This window comes from Macaca nemestrina, chromosome 7 (assembly GCF_043159975.1).
Source record: "Macaca nemestrina isolate mMacNem1 chromosome 7, mMacNem.hap1, whole genome shotgun sequence".
Taxonomy (NCBI): Eukaryota; Metazoa; Chordata; class Mammalia; order Primates; family Cercopithecidae; genus Macaca; species Macaca nemestrina.
Genome location: NC_092131.1, coordinates 73,781,404 through 73,799,626, shown reverse-complemented (window position 1 = coordinate 73,799,626; position 18,223 = coordinate 73,781,404). Strand labels below are relative to the sequence as shown.

The window sequence follows — 18,223 nt, the reverse complement described above, 5'->3', positions numbered from 1 at the left end:
TATAATTCTGAACTTCCCAAATAAAAGATGCGTTGTAACTTTTTAGAATCATAAGAAAACATTAACAATTAGTAAATCTAGGTAACAACTACATATGTATTACTTGTACCATGTTTCAACTTTTCAGAATGACTGAAAATATTCCAATTTAAAGTTATTTTTTCAAATCTTCTCATGGCTAGTACTATAGTAAAAGTAGCTGTGATTTGATCCATGAATAATTTTGGGTACTCTGTGTATTTCTGGTTTTCTTACAGAATAGTTATGTGAATTTTTATTAGCATAATAAGTGGTTTCTATTTTTATGTATACTGAAGTTTTTATACCTCGCATTGTACCAACAAGAATTTTTTCTTTTTCTTTTTTTTTTGAGACTGAGTCTCACTGTGTCACCTAGGCCAGAGTGCAGTGGCATGATCTCAGTTCATGCAACCTCTGCCTCCCAGGGTGAAGTGATTCTGCTGCCTCAACCTCCCACAGCGCCACCATGTTGGCTAATTTTTTTGTATTTTTAGTAGAGACAGGGTTTCACCATGTTGGCCAGACTGGTCTTGAACTCCTGACCTCAAGTGATCCACCGCCTCAGGCTCCCAAAATGCTGGGGTTACAGGCATAAACCTAGAAGCACATGGGCATGAAAACTTTCAAAGTTTCACATTTTACCACTTGGCAATCTCCCACTGCTTTTCCCCACTATTGTTGGACACTATTGTCTACTAAAGTGATCCATTGGAAATGCTAGGTTTATCATCTTTCACTACATCTCAAAGTCTTACTAGCCTACATATATTTCTAATTACTGAGTGACACTTTGCTGTAGAATTCTTTCAGTTGTAAGTATAATTTTTTGCCAGAATATTGTGATGTATCACACCAACATGTCAAATTATAATATGGTGGATACCAATGGCTTAGGGATTAGGAGTGAGTGATGAAATGGTCAATGGATACAAAATTTCAATTCAATAGGAGAGATAAGTTCAAGAGATCTACTGTGCAACATGATGACTATAGTTAATAGCAATTTATTGTATTTTGAAAAACATGAGAATAGTAAGTGCTCTTATCATAAAAAATGATAAGTATGTGAGGTAATGCATATGTTAATTAGCTTGATTGAGCCATTCCACAATGTATACACTTTCAAAATGCCATGTTGTACACAACAAATATATGCAATTTTGTCAATTAAAAATAAAATAAAAAACTCTGGTTGCACTACTATTTGTCATAAGTTTTTAAAAATCACAATACTTTTATATATCTTAGGCTTAATTACTTTTTTATATTTATGCTGACAAAATAGTACTAAAAATAGAGAAGAATCTTAAGGGGGAAAATGTTCTGAAAATATGGTTTCTTCTGCTAGATAAACTTTATAGTAAATAATGTAAGTGGGCTTTTACTTTCCAGGCTCCTAACTAAAAGGTTATTTCAGGAAAACCTTTTTAAAAATTAGGATGAGGCCAGGCATGGTGGCTCACACCTGTAATCCCAGGGAGGCCGAGGCGGGCGGATCATTTGAGGCCAGGCATTTAGGCGTTCAAGACCAGCCTGGCCAATATAACGAAACCCCATCTTTCTCTCTCTCGCTGTCTCTCGAGATATATGTACACACACACACACACACACACACACACACACACAAATTAGCCAGGCATGGTGGCACACACCTGTAATCTCAGTTATTTGGGAGGCTGAGGCAGGAAAATGCCTTGAACTCAGGAGATGGAGGTTGCAATGAGCCAAGATCGCGCCACTGCACTCCAGCCTGGGTGACAGGGTGAGACTCCATCTCAAAATAAACAAATAAAAATAAAAATCAGGATGAAATGGCAGGAATTAAGAGCAAAGGAGAGTCCTCAGCAACCCAAAAGGTGGGCAGCTGGTCTGTAGAACAAGGAGAGATATTCAATAGCTCCACAAGTTGATGGTGAGCTATGAAGCAAAAGAAGATTTATGGTAGCTCACCAGTACTAAGATACAGGTCCTGCTAAAGAAAAAATCCAGATCCCAACCACAAAACATTTAAGGTCTGTAGTAAACTAAAACTTCAAAATCTTGCATACCCAGCTCAACAACAGATCAAATTGACTCTCTTCCCACTCTAGGAGGGTGATATGAAAGGGTATGCTGCTTTCTGACGGTAAATATTATTTACTTCAATCTCTACTATCTTTTATATTAAATGCCCAGAATGCAATTAAAAACCACAAGACATATATAAAAACAAGAAAAGATGATGTATAGTCATAAAAATAATCAATAAAAACAAATAGAGATGTGGCAGATGTTGAAATTATCAGACTGAGATTTTAAGATAATTATAGTTAAAACATCTATTGGGGGCCGGGCGCGGTGGCTCAAGCCTGTAATCCCAGCACTTTGGGAGGCCGAGACGGGCTGATCACGAGGTCGGGAGATCGAGACCATCCTGGCTAACACGGTGAAACCCCGTCTCTACTAAAAAAATACAAAAAACTAGCCGGGCGAGGTGGTGGGCGCCTGTAGTCCCAGCTACTCGGGAGGCTGAGGCAGGAGAATGGCGTGAACCCGGGAGGCGGAGCTTGCAGTGAGCTGAGATCCGGCCACTGCACTCCAGCCTGGGCGACAGAGCGAGACTCCGTCTCAAAAAAAAAAAAAAAAAAACATCTATTGGGAAAGATAAGACAAAATGTCTGAAGAAATGGAGAATTTCAAGAGAGATATAGAAACTATAAAAAGAAAACCCAAATGGAAATGCTAGAAAGGAAAATTATGGCATCATAAGTGAGGAGTTCTTTAGATGTGTGTTAAGAGCAGATTAAACAAAGCAGGATTGCATTGGGAGTTATACCTGATGTAAATGACGAGTTGATGGGTGCAGCACACCAACATGGCACAAGTATACATATGTAACAAACCTGCACGTTATGCACTTGTACCCTACAACTTAAAGTATAATAATAATAAATAAATTTAAAAAAAAAAAAAAAAAAAAAAAAAAAAAGCAGAGGATGGGATCATGGAGCCAGAAAACAGGTCAATATAAGCACCCAACTGAAACACAAAGAGGAAAGAAAAGTGAGGAAAAAAAAAAAGAACAGATTTTTGGGACAGTATCAAATGGTTCAACATACATGTAATTGGAGTTCCAGTGGCAGAGGCAGGAGAACATGAGCCATAAGAAATATTTAAAGAGATATTAGCAAAGAACGTTTCTAACTTGATAAAAGACAGCAATTCAAAAGTTCAAATTTTTTCATACATTCCAAGCAGAATAAATGTAAAGAACTCATGCAGGCATATCAAAATGAAACTTCTGAAAACAAAAGTATAAAGCAGATCTTTAAAAGTGCAGCCCGCTGGGCACAGCAGCTCATACCTATAATCCCAGCACTTTGGGAGGTTGAGGCATGAGGAGCTACTGAGCACAGGATTTCGAGACTTGCTGTGGGCAACACAGCATGACTCCATCTCTACCAAAAAAAAAAAAAAAAAAAATTAGCTGGGCATGGTGGCAGGCACCTATAGTCCTAGCTAGTTTGGAGGTTGAAGTGAAAGGGTGGCTTGAGTCCAGGGATTTGAGGCAGTAGTGAGCTATGAATGTACCACTGCACTCCAGCCTGGCTGACAGAGTGAGAACCTGTCTTAAAATAAATAAATAAATAAATAAATAAATAAATAAATAAGTGTAGCCAGAAAAGGGGGCTGGTAAATACATCATATACAGGTGGGAAAAGATACAAGCAAAGGCTGACTTTCCCTCAGACATAATGAAAGTCAGATGACATGGAGAAATATATTGAAAGTACTAAAAGAAAAAGAACTGTCAATCTAGAACTCTCTATTTAGTGAAAATACATTACAAAAATGAAGAAAAACTAAAGACATCCTTAGAAAGATGAAAGCTGAGAGAATTTGTCTCCATAGCTCTTCGTTATAAGAAACATGGAAAGCAGTTCTTCAGGCTGAATCTTCAGGCTGAAGGGAAATAAAATCTGGTAGAAATTCAGTACTGCAGAAAGAAATAAAGACCAAGAGGATAAATTATCTGAGTAAATTTTTTTTTTAAATAGTACTTTATCTTATATATTTTCTCCTTAAATTTCTTTAAAATGTCATCAATTTTTTCCAATTTTTTCATGTGGTAAAACACATAACATAAAATTTACTATCTTGACTTCTACAAGTGATATCAGCAAAACAATGGAATAGAAGTTTCCAGTGCTTTGAATGTGGCTTTAAAGATTAGAAAAAATGAAAAGACATTTCCAGTGCTCATTCTTTCATAGAACATCAATTTAGACAACCATCAACACACAAAAATAATTTCACAAGAGCTACAGAATCCAGGTGAGAGTTTACAGCACCTAAGTGAGATACATAAATAAGAAAAGACTCATTGAAGAGAGTCAGAAGGACAATTTACATTACTCACTTCACTCCTACCCTAAGCCCACATGGTGCAGCATAGAGAGAGATGGCCTCTGTGTGGAGAAGGAAAGTAAACTGAGCACCTAATTTTAATTTTACTGCAGACCCCAACACCAGGGTTACCCTAGTGAACATAAGGACTAGGCTGGCCCTCATGGACCCAGGCTCCAGACTGGCCTCTGCAGCCCCAGGTACCAGGCCAGTACCTGTGAAGCAAAACTCTAGGCTGGCACCTGTGGACCTACGTTCTAGGGCCACCCCATGACCTCAAGCTCCAAGCCGGTCCCCTACAGACCCAGGATTCGGGCTTGCTCCTGCAAACTCAAGCTCCAAGCCCATTCCAGCACCAGGCCACCCTTGCAGACCCAGGTTCTAGACCTACCCCAATAGACTCAGATACCTGGCCTACCCCAAGGCCCAACCCAGGCCAGCTCTTGTAGATGTGGGTACCAGGCCCATCTGCGCATTGACATAGGCATTTGGCCAGCCCACCCAAGGACTCAATCAGCAAACCTGTTCACAGACTCTGCCAGCCCAGAACCTCTGGACAGTTTAACTGGTGAAGGGCTTTCCCTGACAAAGCCAGTCTGGAGGAGGTACCTACTTCAGACACAGAGACACCAACATAAGAACATGAAGATCATAAATAATCAAGGAAACATGACACCACCAAGGGAACAGAATAGAGCACCAGAAACAAACCCTAAAGAAATGGAGATCTACAGTCTGCCTGACAAAGAATTCAAAATAATCATCTTTAATGAGTTCAGACCAGGCTCAGTGGCTCATGCCTGTAATCCCAGCACTTTGGGAGGCCAAGGTGGGTGGATCACTTGAGGCCAGGAGTTTGAGACCAGCCTGGCTAATACGCCAAAACAGCTCTACTAAAAATACAAAAATTAGCTGGGTATGGTGGCATGCATCTGTAATCCTAGCTACTTGGGAAGCTGAGGCACAAGGACCACTTGAACCCTGGAGGCGGAGGTTGCAGTGAGCTGAGATCATGCCACTGGACTCCAGCCTGAGCAACAGAGCAAGACTCTGCCTTAATTAATTAGTTAATTAATTAATAAAGAATTTCAGTGAGCTACAAGAGAACAGAGATAGGCAACTAAACAAAATTAGAAGGTCAGTTGTGGTGGCTCATGCCTAATATGTTGGGAGGCCAAGATAGGCAGATCGCTTGAGTCCAGGAGTTTGAGACCAGCCTGGATTACATGGTAAAATCCTGTCTCTGCAAAAAATACAAAAACTTAGCCAGGCATGATGGCACATGCCTGTAGTCCCAGCTACTCAGGAGGCTGAGGTGGAAGAATCACCTGAGCCCAGGACCTCAAGACTGCAGTAAGCTGTGACCCTGCCACTGCACTCCAGCCTGGGTGACAGAGTGAGACTCTGTTAAAAAAAAAAAAAAAAAAAAAAAAAAAAACAGGAAAACAATACATGAACAAAATTGGAAGTTCAACAAAGATATAGAAACCATAAAAAAGAGCTAATCAGATGGTCTGGAGCTAAAGAATATAATGATTAATTGAAAAATTCCATTGAGAGCTTCAATAGCAGATTCAATAAAGGAGAACAAAGAATAAGTGAGCATATAAACAGGTCATTTAAAATTACTCAGAGGAACAAAAAGAAAAAAATGATTTAAATAGAGTGAAGAAAGTCTACAGGACTTATGGAATACCATCAAGTAAATAAATGTACAATTGTGGCAGGCCAAGAGGAGCAGAGAAAGGGGCAGAAAGCTTATTTAAAGAAACAGTGGGAGAAACCTTCCCAAATCTGGAGAGGAAAATGAATATCCAGATCCATGTAATAGTAATATGAGGCTAGGCTTGGCGGCTCACACCTGTAATCCCAGCACTTTGGGAGGCCAAGGCCAGGGGATCACCTGAGATCAGAAGTTTGAGACCAGCCTGGCCAACATGGAGAAACCCCGTCTCTACTAAAAATAGAAAAATTAGCTGGGCATGGTGGCAGGCTCCTGTAATCCCAGCAACTTGGGAGGCTAAGGCAGGAGAATCACTTGAACCCAGGGGGTGGAGGCTGCAGTGAGCCAAGATCACATCATTGCACTCCAGCCTGAACGATAAGAGCAAAATTCTGCCTCAAAAAAAAAACAAAACAAAAAGGAATACCAAGAACACCCAAGTAGATTAAATATAAAAAGTTATTCACCTACACAAATTTATAATCAAATTCTCAAAAGTCAAACACAAAAAGAATTTTGAAAGCAATGAGAGAAAAGCAACTCATCACATACAAAAGAACCTGTATAAAACTATCAGGAGGTTTATCAGCAGAAAACTTATAGGCCAGGAAAGAGTGAGATAATATATTCAAAGTGCTAAAAGAAAAAAAATGCCAACCAAGAATACTACACCTGGCAAAGCTGTCCTTCAGACATGAAGGAAAGATAAAGACTCCCAGACAAAGAAAAGCTAAAGGAGCTCACCACCCTATATCTGTCTTACAAAAAAAAAATGCTAAAAGGATTCCTTCAAGTTGAAACAAAAGGATACCAACAAACAACATGAAAACTATAAGAGTATAAAACTCACTGTTAAGGTAAGAGTATAATCAAATTCACAATACTCTAATACTGTAATGGGAGTATATAAATAACTTTTAACTCAGATATAAGTTAAAAGACAAAACTATTAAAAATAACTATATCTATAATAATTTGTCAATGGATACACAATTTTAAAGTGTAAATTGTGATGCCAATAACACAAAATACAGGGGAAGGAGGCTGGGCCTGGTGGCTCATGCCTGTAATCCCAGCACTTTGGGAGGCCAAGGCGGGCAGATCACTTGAGGTCAGGAGTTCAAGACCAGCCTGGCCAACATGGTGAAACCCCATCTTTGCTAAAAATACAAAAATTTGCCAGGGGTGGTGGCACACACCTGTAATCCCAGCTGCTTGGAAGGCTGAGGCAGAAGAATTGCTTAAACCCAGGAAGCAAAGGTTGCAGTGATCCAAGATCACGCCACTGCACTCCAACATGGGCAACAGAGTGAGATTCCATCTCAAAAAAAAGAAAAAAAAATGCAGGAAAAGCAGATGTTGAAGTGTAGAATTGTATGCAGTTAAAGTTAAGTTCTTTTCAGCTTAAAAGAAACTGTTATAACTTTAAGATGTTTAATGTAAGTCACATAATAACCACAAAATAAAAAACATGTAATATATACACAAAAGATAAAGGAATCAAAGCATACCACTATATATATTTTGTAGTAGTATGCTTTGATTCCTTTATCTTTATATATATATATATATAAAGATATATACATATACATAATCACAAAGGAAGGGAACAAGCAAGAAAGAAAGGAACAAAAGAAATACAGTCAGAAAACAACAAAATCATAATGATAAGCCCTTACCTAGCAATAATTAAGTATAAATGGATTAAATTCACTAATCAAAAGACACAGAGGGGCTGAATGGATAAAAAATAAAAACAAGATTCAACTATAAGCTGCCTACAAGAGACTCACTTTAGTTTTAAGGATCTACATGGGCTGAAAGTGAAGGAATAGAAAAAGATATTGTATAAAATGGTAGACTGGGTAAAATGGCTCACATCTATAATCCCAGCACTTTGGAAGGCTGAGGCAGAAGGATCACTTGAGCACAGGAGTTTGAGACCAGCCCTGGCAACATAGTGAGATTCCATCTCTAGAAAGTATTAAAAAATTAGCTGGGCATGGTGACATGGTAGCACCTGTAGTCCCAGCTACTCTGGAGGCTGAGGTGAGAGGATTGCTTCAGCCTAGGAGGTCAAGGCTCCAGTAAGCCGTGGTCATGACATTCTCACACATACAAAAAAGAAAATGGTAACCAAAAAAGAGTAGGAGTAGCAATTCTTATATCAGACAAAATAGAATTTAAGTGAAAAACTGTAAAAAGAGACAAAGAAGGTTGTTATATAACAATAAAAGGGTCAATGCATCAAGAGGATATAACAACTCTAAATATATATGTACCCAGCATCAGAGCACCTAACTATATAAAGCCAATATTAACAGAATTGAAGGGAGAAATAGCAATACAATAATAGTAGACTTCAATATCCTACTTTTAACAATGTACAGATCATCTAGAAAGAAAATTAATAAACAGCAAACTTGAACAGCACCATAGACCTAATACACATATGCAAAACATCCCATCCAACAGCAGCAAAATACACACTTTTTTTCCTCTATGAGAGTTTATAAAATTATTTTAGAAATGTAAACATCATTGTCTTGATAGAAGAAGTGTTAAGTACATCCACAGAACAATGTATACAGAGTCAACTCATGTAGACACAATTCTTTAGAACACGATCATGTGTATTTTAAGCAGTAAGAAAATGATGGACTATTCAATAAATGATGTTGGGCCAATTTGTTATCTATTTGTAAAGGTAATTAAATAGCTTTCTCACAACATTAGAATAATATCCAAATAAAAAAGATACAACATATGTGAATATTTTGGGGTATCAACCCTCCAAAGTAAAATATAGAACCTAGAAGCTATGAAATGTGATTACATAAAAATAACATGTTATTACATAAGAATTAAAATCTTGAATATGACAAACAGGTCATAAGCAGTTTGTAAAAATTGAAAAGGTTTCTATTTCAAGACAGCACATTGCTCACACATTAAAACTTCCCCTTCTGTTTAAGAACTTAGGAATTACTACAAATAAAATAAATTATTCATAACGATATGCCAAAACAATATGGGGAATCTTCATTTGATCAGAAACTAAGGAATCTCTAGAAATTGAAAACTCTGCAGGTGGTAGATGACATATGAAAGTCACTATATTAATCTTCCTTAATCACTGAGATTTTTCACTGTGATTCAATGATAGTCAAAGATTAAAGTGTAAAATTTAATGTATTTCCTTCCAAAAGTGACTTCTTAGGATTCTGTGTGCTGAGCTTAGAATTCTATACTTCACTTGTATCACAGATGAACTTCATTTAAGTCCCATATTCCATATCAGTGGAAAATCTTTCATCTGACTTCAGAAAATCTTGTCAAACCTTTCATTCTGCTCAAAAGTCATGTAAATTTTTCAGTCTCCAATGGTGTTTTTGTGAAGGAAATGCCTTCTTTACTTTTTCTCCTAATTCTAATGTTTAGTAGGTTTGCATAATTTGCTGGTGGGTCCTCCTTCATGTTCTCAAATGTGGCCTATCTCACCACAGCATCCATGGCCTCCTCACTCAGTTCTTTCCCCCAGAAACTTGCAGAGTTTTAATACAGAACCTCTGAGATCCTTCTTCATCTCCTCATACATTAAGAACTGAATGTTGAAGCGGCTTTTGTGCTCATACCAACATTTGATATGGTCAAATCAAAGGCTTCCTACCTCCTTTCTTTCAAAAAATTGTTTCACAAAATTATCAGTGGTAGCTGTAGGCTTACACATTGTCACCATCTTTGAAAAATGAAAATATGAGCACATAACATCCTTTGGGTTTCTGTATAGATATTTCCTTTTGACTTTTTTGTTCTTTATCCCTCTTGGAACCAAATAGGATGGGAGGTGGGTTGCAAAGAGATGAGGAGATGGTCTTTCACAAAAATTCATGTTTTTGCTGCTGTACTCAAGAAAGGGAGCTTGATACAGTGTTTCCAGATGTTCATTTCTCTTCCAGTGTTCTTCAAAATAAATCAAGCTTAATATCTGCTGACACCAGACAGTTCCAGATTCAGGGTATGTGACTACGAAGACATCATCATCTCTAATTTCAAACTCATCTAAATTTTCTAAAAAGTCAACATCAATGCTATCATATTGAAGACAATATCCTTTAAATTTTACTAAAGATGTCTCTCAGTCTTCCAAAATTCAGTGGCAGTTCTGCAGGCTGTACAGGAGGCATGGCTGGGGAGGCCTAAGGAAACTTAAAATCATGGTGGAAGGTGAAGAGCAGGCAGGCACAATCTTCAATATGGCGGAGCAGGAGAGAGAGAATACACATTCTTCTTAAGTACCTAGAACATTCTCCAGTATGGATCATATATTAGTCCACAAAACAAGTCTTAACAAATTCAAGAGGATTGAAATCTGGCTGGACACAGTGACTCACGCCTGTAATCCCAGCACTTAGGGAGGCCGAGGCGGGTGGATCACCTGAGGTCAAGACTTCGAGAGCAGCCTGGCCAACACGGTGAAACCCCATTTCTACTAAAAATAAAAAATTAGCTGGAAGTGGTGGTGTGTGTCTGTAGTCCCAGGTACTGGGAAGGCTGAGGCAAGAGAATCGCTTGAACCCAGGAGGTTGCAGTGAGCCGAGATCACCCCTTTGCACTCCAGCCTGAAGAACAAGAGTGAGACTCTGTCTCAAAAACAAAAAAATAAGATTGAAATCACATCAAGTAACTTTTCCCACCACAATGGTATAAAAGCAAAAGTCAATCACAGGAGGAAAATTGAAAAATTCACAAACATGTGGAACTTAAACAACACACTACTGAAAAGATCTCAAATAAGCAAACTATTAATAACTTTACACCTCAAGGAACTAAGAAAAAGAACAAACTAAACCCATGGTCAGCAGCAGGAAGGAAATAATAAAGATCAGAGCAGAAATAAATAAAATAGAGACTAGAAAAACAATAGAAAAGAAAAACTAAGTTGGTATTTGAAAAGAAAAGTAAAATGGACAAGCCTTTAGCTAGACTAAGAAAAAAGAGAGATGACTCAAATAAATAAAACCAGAAATAAAAGGAAACATTATAACTGATGCCACAGAAGTACAAGTGATCATAAGAAACTGCCATGAAGAATTATATGCCAACAAATTTTTAGAATTTTTCAATATATTATAAACATCTTTTCAAATTATTTCAGATAGAGTAATTTTATTTATTTATTTTTTTTTTTGTGAGAAAGAGTTTCACTCTTGTTGCCCAGGCTGGAGTGCAATGGTGCAATCTTGGCCCACCACAATCTCCGCCTCCCAGATTCAAGCGATTCTCCTGCCTCAGCCTCCCAAGTAGCTGGGATTATAGGCATGCGCCACCACACCCAGCTAATTTTGTATTTTTTTGGTAGAGAAGGGGCTTCTCCATGTGAGTTAAGCTGGTCTTGAACTCCCAACCTCAGGTGATCCGCCCGCCTCGGCCTCCCAAAGTGCTGGGATTACAGGCGTGAGTCACCATGCCCGGCCATCTAATTCTTTTAATAAATAATTTTATGGCATTTCATTGTATAGATATACTATAATTTACCTATCAATCCCTATGATGGACATTTAAAATATTTCCAATTTTTCATGATTAAAAGCAAGGCTGTAGACACATACGTTGCTGATAGGATTATAAATTAGCATAATGGAATGGATAAACAAATTGCTGTGCATAGTCATAAAATGGAATAGGATATACAACAAGGAAAATGAATGAATTACACCTACATATAACAGCAGGATAAGTTATACGAACATAAGCAAAAGAAGCAAGATGCAAAAGAATACGTGAAGCACTTTCCATTTATATAAATTTCAAAAATAGGCAAAACCAAAATATATTATTTTATGGACACACACACAGGTGATAGAAATCTAAAGAAAAGGAAGAAAATCGTTTTCACAAAGTCCAGATCATGGTTACCTATGGAGCAGAGCTACCCAATGTGAAAATAATGTGAACTACAGAAGTAAGCTGTAAGTTTAATTTTAAGTTTTCTAGTAGCCACATTAAATGAAGTAAAAAGAAATAGTTGAAATTAAATACATTTTATTTTACCTAAGATATTCAAAATATCATCACTTAAACATATAATTAATATTTAAAAGTGGCCAGGTGTGAAGGCTCACAGCATTTTAATCCCAGCATTTTAGGAGGCAGAGACGAACGGATCACTTGAGCTCAGGAGTTCAAGACCAGCCTTGGCAACATGGTGAAACCTCATTTCTAAAAAATACAAAAATTAACCAGACATGGTAGCATGTACCTGTAGTCCCAGCTACTCCGGAGGCCGAGGTGGAAGACTGAGATGGAAGGATAGCTTGAACTTGGGAGGCAGAGGTTGCAGTGAGCCAAGATTGCACAACCGCACTCCAGCCTGGGTGACAGAGCCAGACTCTGTCTCAAAAAAATAAATTAATTAATTAAATTAAATTAAATTAAAGTATTTTTTTACGTTCTTTTTTTTTTCCCCCACACTAAGTCTTGAAAATCCAGGGTAAATTTTACACTTACAAAACATCTCAATTCAGACTAACCAAAATTCAAGTGCTAAGTAGTCACATGTGGCTAATGCCTACCATATTAGACAGCCCATAGTTCTAGCAGATATGAGACTCAGGAAAGAGGTTACTTCTAAAGGGAGAATCATAATTGGGAAGTCTGGGGCAATTATTTCATTCATAACAACCCTAGCTAGTGAGCTGAGGCTGACCTGCTTTTCCTTTCAGCGTCCAGGCATGTCATTGAAAACTTCAGCAAAATTTTTACCACTTCACTTTTCTAGTCGGATGACTACTGTTACAGGGATAACTGCCAGCAAAGAATACATAAATAACGAATCTGTTTGATCTTTTTTTTTTTTTTTTTTTTTTTTTGAGACCAAGTCTCGCTCCGTCACCCAGGCTAAAGTGCAGTGGAACCATCTCGGCACAATGAAACCTCCGCCTCCCACGTTGAAGCGATTCTCCTGTCTCAGCCTGCCGAGTAGTTGGGATTACGGGCACATGCCACCAAGCCAGCTGGTTTTTGCATTTTCAGTAGAGACGGGGTTTCACCATGTTGGCCAGTCTGGTCTTGAACTTCTGACCTCAAGTGATCTGCCCACCTCGGCCTCCCAAAGTGCTGAGATTACAGGCATGAGACACCACGCCCAGCCTATGAATCTGTTATCTTACTGCAGAGATCTCTCCATTACCTAAGAAAAGCCTCATTTTGAAGAGATCTCTGTAGTCACCTAAGGGCTACATGATCTGTCAGTGGTGCTTCCTTAAACACTTAAAGGGATCTTATGATTACCCCTAAGGGTGCTTTTAGGGGAGACAAAATAACTCCTGGATTCCACACAGGAAATAAAGACCTGAGGGCACACAGGGTGCCCCTGGAAAGAAAGTGTTGTTGGCCTCTCTAAGTGGGACATACATCATTCAGAGGGCATAGTTTGACAGTTCCTCCAGCTTGGCCTCCTGGCAAGCTGGTAAGCCTTATGGTTCCCGGTTCAGTTTGAATAATTGAGGCTAGTCTCTGTTTTTTCTGAAATTGCCTGAGGGCTGTCAGTCAAACTGTCCTATTTATCTATGCCATCAGACAGGTGTTGCTCATTCACCCCACAGAATGACTAAGCAATAGCTACGGGAAGGGAGGTGAGGAAGATATCCAGTGGTGTTAATCAATGTCTTGCATGGGAGATGTAGAAAATGGGGAAATCCTCTGCTTTATCTGATAGATTCTCGTTAAGGTGAAGGGGAATGACAATCAAAATTATGGTGAGCACCATCGTGGGGGGTGGCAGATTCAGCAGTTTCACCATTTAAAGTTTTTGCTACAGTTTGGGAGAGTTGTATCTGGGCATTTTTCTTCCTGAGGGAAGACCCAGGGGTGGCTCTGAAGGACGTTATTAGAGATCCTTCTCCCCACTCCTGGCATCTAAGGTATTCTCCCCTCATGTATTGGAGTTGCTCTCTCTCCATCACTATAAAATCAATTTGTCCTATTCCAATAATTATCATTTACCTTTTTTCCAGTCATCTCTACTCATACCCAGACCTTTCATCCAAAAGAGTCAGGTGAAAAAGGGATAAGGCAATTTTATAAAACGTACAGGGAGACTCATGCCACCTACTTTGGCCTACATGAGCCACTGGGTGACTCATGAAGCAAATGTACTCAACCAAGTCGTGATTAGCCTCATGATACAGAGTCACAGCAACTCAACTACATAATCTAGGGGACTGAGCCAGAATTAAGTTGAAATCCCTAGGCCCCTTCTGGCTGGGCTAGCAACGCACTGGCCTGGGACTGCCAATAGTGAACAGAAAAGCAGCATGGTCAGGGAGTGTTGGATACAATGAGTTCTAAATTTCTCTTTAAAGAATCATTATGTCAGTATGTTCAGTTCTTTGTCCTCCCTTTTAAAGTTTAACTTCCTAGTAGTTTCAGTAAAAAACCTTTTACACCAGTTTTAATCAGTAGTTCACATCTGTTCCCCTGATCACCTGCTCCGTCCTGACTCATCCCAGTCACCTGCTTTGACCTGAATCACCCCTGGTCACCTGCTCTGACCTAAGTCACATTTAGTTACCCATCCCTAACTGTCCTTCCTGCCAAACTACTCACCCCGCCACTCTGGCTCATACCTCTGCTCTTTTTAAAATAGCCAATCAGAATTAGCTTAGACTGTGCAGTGCAACCCTAGCCAATAGGGGAATGACAGAGCAGTAGCGGCTACTTGCATCAAGAATAAGAACCCCTTCCCCTGTCTTGTTCAGATGTCCTCTCACCATTAGTCCATTCACAAGTCGCACCCTTCTATAGAAGTAAACATTGCCTTGCTGGGAAAATTAAACTTATGTTCAAGTGCTATTTCTTTGCAGCACCAAGGAACAAGCATTTTGTTTCTAACAGGGAGGAATCCAAATTTTAAAATAGCAATAGGTCATCCTGATCATTAAACAGAAAGTGGCTGAGAGATTATCTCTTTCTGAGCATAGCCACATTCAATGACCAAACTGCCTAATTAAGCTACATGCCCAGAAGGAGAAGAGAGAGCTAGAGTAAAATTCTATTTGAATTGATTTTTGAAGAGGCCATTCCAGTATTCAATATCAGATGCCTGTGAATGGTAGGGAGTATGGAATGTCCATCAAATACCTTGACTATCAGCACTTTGTTGAGTAGCTTTTGTGATTAAAAAACAACAACAATAATAACAACAACAAAAAAAAAACCTGCTCCATTGTCAAGCTGCAAAGGCCCAGAAGGCCAAACACATGACACAGATTTGTTTCAAGGGCTGCAATATTATAGCTGGAATCTGATGATCAGGTTAAAACAGCAATATTGTGTTGAAAGGAAGGTGAAAAGCACGTTTCACATGGTGGCAGACAAGAGAAGAGAGCTTGTGCAGTGAAACTCTGCCTTGTATAATCATCACTGAAAAATATCAACAGCGTTGCAGCACAATGGGTAGCCCTGAGAAGAGATCAGAAGTCTAATGTAGTCAATCCGCCAAGAACAAGGTGTGAGGAGATGGAGGTGATGGCTCACGCTATGTGACCCCCCTCACTGCAACATTTTCACAAGTCTGCCTTTCAGGTAGCTTATGCGTCAGAAACAGGGTCTTTTTCTTTATTTTATGCCAAACCTACAGTGGTAGATAGGTCACCATGTCAAGTACAATGATGGATCTAGTCAGAAATGGGAGCAATCTGGACAGTGCAGTCTTGATCAGCAGCTTGATACCAGAGAACTGGCCCTTACTCTAGACATCTACATGAGTAACCCAACAGCTTAACTGTGATTTATTACCACATTTTGCAGCCCCAGAGAGGGTGTCTTTAATCTACCAATCCGTAGTTTTCCAAGTGACAGACTAAACTCCTAGGCCTTTGGCTATAGCCCAGAGGTCAGTAAAAATGTAACAAGCTTTATCAAAAGGAACACTGGCCAGAGATATGAGATAGCCTTAAGTTCCGCAAAGGGAATGGAGCAACCCCACCCATGTTTGGTTCGGCAGAGCTGGCACTGATGCTGAACAGTGGCAGCAACTCAGTGAGTACCGTCAGTTTGAAGCTTAACCAAGTCTAGGGATTTGGTGCCCTGCATCCCAGCCACTCTAGCCACGGCTAAAAGGGACAAACACAGAGCTCAGGCCATGGCTTCAGAGGGTTCAAGCCCAAATCTCAGCAACTTCCGCATGGTGTTGCGCCTGCGAGTGCACAGAAGCCAAGATTGGGTTTAGGAACCTCCGCCTAGATTTCAGAGGATGTATGGAAACTCCTGGATGCCCAGGCAGGTTTGCTTCTGGGTCAGGGCCCTCATGGAGAACCTCTGCTAGGGCAGTGCAGAAGGGAAATGTGGGGTCAGAGCCCCCATACAGAGTCCCTACTAGGGCCCTACCTAGTGGAGCTGTGAGAAAAGGGCCACCATTCTTCAGACCCCAAAATGGTAGATCCACCAACAGCTTGCACCATGTGCCTGGAAAAGTTGCAGACACTCAATGATAGCCCATGAAAGCAACCAGGAGGGAGGCTGTACCCTGCAAAGTCACAGGGATGAAGCTGCCCAAGATCACGGGAGTACCCATCTCTAGCATCAGCGTGACCTGGATGTGAGAGGTGGAGTCAAAGGAGACCATTTTGGAGCTTTAAGATCTGACTGCCCTGCTGGATTTCAGACTTGCATGGGGCCTGTAGCCCCTTTGTTTTGGCCAATTTCTCCCATTTGAAATGACTGCATTTACTCAATGTCTCTACCTCCATTGTATCTAGGAAGTAACTAACTTGCTTTTGATTTTACAGGCTCATAGGCAGAAGGGACTTGCCTTGTCTCAGATGAGACTTTGGACTGTGGACTTTTGAGTTAATGCTGAAATGAGTTAAATCTTTGGGGGTCTGTTGGGAAGGCATGACTGGTTTTGAAATGTGAGGACATGAGATTTGAGAGAGGCCAGCGGCAGAATGATATGGTTTGGCTCTGTCCGCACCAAAATCTCATCTTGAATTCCCACATGTAGCGGGAGGGACCCAGTGGGACGTAACTGAATCACGGGGGCAGGTCTTTCCTGTGCTGTTCTCATGATAGTGAATAAGTCTCATGAGATCTGATGATTATATAAGGGGGAGTTTCTCTGCACAAGCTTTCTTCTCTTGTCTGCCACCATGTGAAACGTGCCTTTCACCTTCTGCCATGATTGTGAGGCCTCTCCAGCCACGTGTAAGTCCAATTAAATCTCTTTTTTTTGTAAATTTCCCAGCCTCAGGTATGTCTTTATCCGCAGCATGAAAACAGACTAATACAACATCTCTTCCCAATCAGTAGAATCACCTCGGACACTTATAAGCATTCAAATTACAATCATGTAAAACATTAATACCAATTATACATTCATCAGTGGAAGCTACAACAGAACACTAAACAGACCCAAAGGGCCACATGCAACAGGGTCACTTAATTTCTCTTCACTGCAAAAATTGCCCAAATCCCATCAGTTGAATTAAGGTGCCCCTTCTTCCCAAGCGGCTGCAAAGACTACTAGTGCCTTGAGTAGTTATATGCAACAGCACACAAAGTTTGAAATATTTCCTCCACAGTTCCCCAGCACATTCAAGCAGTGCATAAGTGCATACTGGATCTTTTTTCTTTTTTTTTGTTTTTTTTTTTTGAGACAGGGTCTTGCTTTGTCACCCAGGCTGGAGTGCAGCAGTGCAAAGACTGCTCACTGCAACCTCAACCTCCTGGGCTCAAGCAATCCTCCCACCTTAGCCTCTCAATAACTGGGACTACATGTGTGCACCACCATGCTTGGCTAATTTTTGTATTTTTTGTAGAGACGGGATTTTATCACATTGTTCAGACTGGTTTCTCACTCTGAACTCAAGTGATCCGCCCACCTCCGCCTCCCTAAGTGTGGGGATTATAGGCATGAGTTATTGCGCATGGCCAGGTCTCACTCTTAAGTTAGGGTAGGAGGCAAAGGAAAGATCAAGCGTACAGAAGAAGAGCAGCTTTTTTTTGAGAAAATTGAGGCGTTGCATTCAATTTCAAGTGGCCCTCACTCATGGCTCATCTAAATGAGCTTCTGAGGTTTTGGACCACCCA

At 39.9% G+C, this 18,223-nt stretch overlaps 1 long non-coding RNA gene across 2 annotated transcripts in view; it reads right to left on the bottom strand.

Moving 5' to 3' along the window:
- LOC105477957 (uncharacterized) overlaps positions 1 to 18,223 on the bottom strand; it is a 372,390-nt gene that overhangs the window by 311,253 nt on the left and 42,914 nt on the right. The gene's annotated exons all lie outside the window — the stretch shown is intronic.